Genomic DNA, 3629 nt, shown 5'->3' on the forward strand with positions numbered 1-3629 from the left:
GACTTTAAGTGCGCTGTATTCGTGACACCAAGTTCTCGCTCACGTGCTTCTGTCAACGTTGGTCGACGGCAACAAAGTCGTATGGGCTTAATGATTGCTGCTTCTCAGTTTGTGGAGAGCGCTGCTTAGTGAAAGGTGTGATCCTTTCTGCTCCTCCAATTTATCCTCAGCTGTGTGAGGTTAGTCAGGCAGCTTAGTCTGCACTATGGGCCTTTGACTAGTTCATTTTTTTTTATATTTAGGCTCATCGTGGCCTGTTTATTTTGTGTTTTTGTAAATACTGTACAGAGTTCTTCATTTTGGTTTGGGTTTCTTTTGCTTTATTGTCACTGGCTCACCGTGGACTGAAAAATAAATGGCAAAAATGACACCTCGTGCCTCTTGCTGAATCTGTGTGCCACTGCTTTAAGACCCTCGACATTCTACTTTTTAACAAGTTAGCATAGCTCCATAAATTAGTCAGTAACAGTAACATGATTTTATTTTTCAGTCTTTGGGTCTGATGCAATGTGAATATTGTGTTGTTGAATAAAAGTGTCTGCTAAGAAATGTAGGTAGGTACCACTTTACAATAACTTTCTGCTATAAACAGTTAACATTTTTTTTATTGTAGGCTACAAATATAGGCCTAATACATATTAAATCACTTCAACTATTTATAATCACGTACTTAATCATAAAAGTATAGAAGCACAGACAAAATAGACCAGAAGCTAAAGCATCGAGCCAGTGTGATAAATTTAAAGGAGCAAAAAGTAACAACATTGCTATAATGCTAAAGTAACTTTCTCTTAAGCAATATGAGTCTGATCTAATAGGCTGCAGAATGATTAGTCAGATTATTGGTTTTACATGACTAAATGTAAATTAATTTAAAATAGAGGTGTAGATAATGTGTCATACGGATCTGCATCTTAACCTGAATGTATTTCTTTATTTTCAATTCAGGTAGCCTACAGTTTTAGACCTAATTCAGACTAGAGCAGGGCGGAATCGCAGCGAGATGGCTGAGGTATTTCTGCTTAGTTTCGGCCGGTGTTTTACTCGGCCTTTCAGGGGTCTTAGGGCCAAAACATACCAAGGCGGAACAGAACGGTCCCGGGACGAACGCGGTCTTTCTGCTTAGTTTTGGCCGGCATGTTTTTCTCTGCCTTTCACACTGACAGCGTCGGTGTGCGCGGCCAGTCCTATTCAAAACCCTCCCCACAGCCAAAGCTAGCATGCTACTTTGCCATTCATTTGAATGAGACACTGCCGGTCGCCGGCGTGAAAGATACGCTCGAGTTCTATTTTCCAAATCCACCGTGGCGCGGAGCCGGCTCCCGCGCCGCTGACGCTCGACTACCGCCGGTTGGTGTGTAAGGACAGATATGTTTCAATGTATTTTCACCGACACCCGTAAAAAAACGCAGCCGTTCCGCGACGCTTTACCGCGCTGGTGTGTAAGACCCCTTAGGGCCAAAACATACCAAGGCGGAACGGAACGGTCGCGGGACGAACGCGGTCTTTCTGCTTAGTTTTGGCCGGCGTGTTTTTCTCTGCCTTTCACACTGACAGCGTCTGCGTGCGCGGCCAGTCCTGTTCAAAACCCTCCCCACAGCCAAAGCTAGCATGCTACTTTTCCATTCATTTGAATGAGACACCGCCGGTCGTCGGCGTGAAAAATACGCTCGAGTTCTATTTTCCAAATGCGGCGCGGAGCCGGCTCCCGCGCCGCTGACGCCCGACTACCGCCGGTTGGTGTGTAAGGACAGATAGGTTTCAATGTATTTTCACCGATGCCGGTAAAAAACGCGGCCATTCCGCGACGCTTTACCGCCCTGGTGTGTAAGACCCCTAAGCCAGCATGGGTCGGGACCCACCTTATGGGTCGCCAAAGATCCACAGGGGGTCACGGAGCCCTCTTGATTTTAAGGGGTTTCATTTGAAATACACGTGTATATATAGCCCATGTTGAATAAATGACAAAGCATTTAACTAATAAATGCATAGAAGCAGCAAATTGTAAGTGCTACATTAAACATTTAGGCTATTCTATATTTGACCAAAGACGAATTGAGGAATAAAATAACTAAAATTAGTTTTCGCAGGAAACAGAGGGCATCTTGTGACTCCGTCTCGTGCAGGCACTTGCGTGGTTGGGTCACCATAGCTTACAATAGTAAAAACATGGGTCCCTTAAGAAAAAGGTTGGGAACCACTGGTCTAGGATATGGATAAAGGGGCGGGGTATGATTTTAAACAAGTAAGCACAGGGCCGTCCCAAGCCTTGATGGGGCCCTAAGTAGAATTGAATCCGTGCCGGCTCAGCTCCACACTGCTTTTGGAAAATAGAACTCGGATTTTGGACGGCAGCGACCAGCGGTGTCCCCCAAATGAATGGGAAAGTAGCGAGCTAGCTTTGGCTGTGGGGGGATATTGATATATATATTTTTAGGGGCTTTTTGTGCCTTTATTGATAGGGAAGTGGAGATTACAACAGGAAGTGAGTGGGAAGAGAGATGGGGCTGGGCTGGGACATGACCCAGGTTGGACTCGAACCTGGGTCCTCATGGGCATGCAAGCAAGCCCAAATGTGGGGGGCTTAGCGCGCTGTGCCACAGCGTCCCCCACTGCTGTGCTAAACTATGAAGGTGGGAGGCCGACATACGGGTGGAGGGTCCATCAGAGCTGTGCACATAGGACCCCGAATTGGATGCTATGCCCCTGCCAGTTAGCTACGAACGTCTTTTGAAGATGGTACACTGCAAAAAGCACAGACGTCTAACACATAGTAATGTATGGTTAATTACATCTAAAATGTTGCTGTAGTTTTTTATGGTTTCAGCCCTCACTCCGTTGAGCAAGCAAAAAGGCAACTTTAAGAAACATTTGTGTTAGTATGTCCATGTAGTAGGCCTATGTAAGCCTCTCCACACTCCATTTGGTATCAGAAAATGAGTAGAGCTTGAAAATCAATGATACAGACATGATAAATGTGCAGAGAGCCTGGTTCTATTTTTCCCTTTTCTCTCTTGTCAAGGACACAGAGTGTGTTGGCTTTTAATCAGTGGCGGAACAATTGCACACAGGGCCCCAGGGCAAGACACTTAGATACCGTACAGCCTGCAAAGGTCACAATAGGGCCCCCACCACCAATATAGGGGGCCCTGGGCCCCTGGGCAAATGCCCTGCTCGCCCCCCCTATAGCTCCGCCCGTGCATTTAATCATCGGCAGCCCTCCTCTAACCCTCTGCTGTTCAAGCTCAGAGTTTTATAATGGCCCGTGTAAAGATTTCACATGGCCCCATGTGTTCTCACCCTGCTCCAGACCACACAGGCACCAAGTATTTTATTACTTTAAACTTATAATGTAAACTGTTAGCCAGGCTGTGCCCTCCTAGTGACGCAACACTTTCAGCGTTGCAACTAGTCAGGTCAAGAGCAATGCAAGTACTTTCTGAGTTCCCGCAAATACGGGAACTCCTCCCACTTTGTCGATAAGCAAGCAACCATAACCAAGGGAGGCAGGTAGTTTGGGAAACGTTAATTGTTATGCTCTTGGTCAAACCAAGTCTCGAAGAGATTTGAACGTTGATGATAATCAGGTACTGTAGGTGTGTACAAGATTAACTATTTTAAAAAATAAT

Source organism: Engraulis encrasicolus, chromosome 14, assembly GCF_034702125.1.
Source record: "Engraulis encrasicolus isolate BLACKSEA-1 chromosome 14, IST_EnEncr_1.0, whole genome shotgun sequence".
Taxonomy (NCBI): Eukaryota; Metazoa; Chordata; class Actinopteri; order Clupeiformes; family Engraulidae; genus Engraulis; species Engraulis encrasicolus.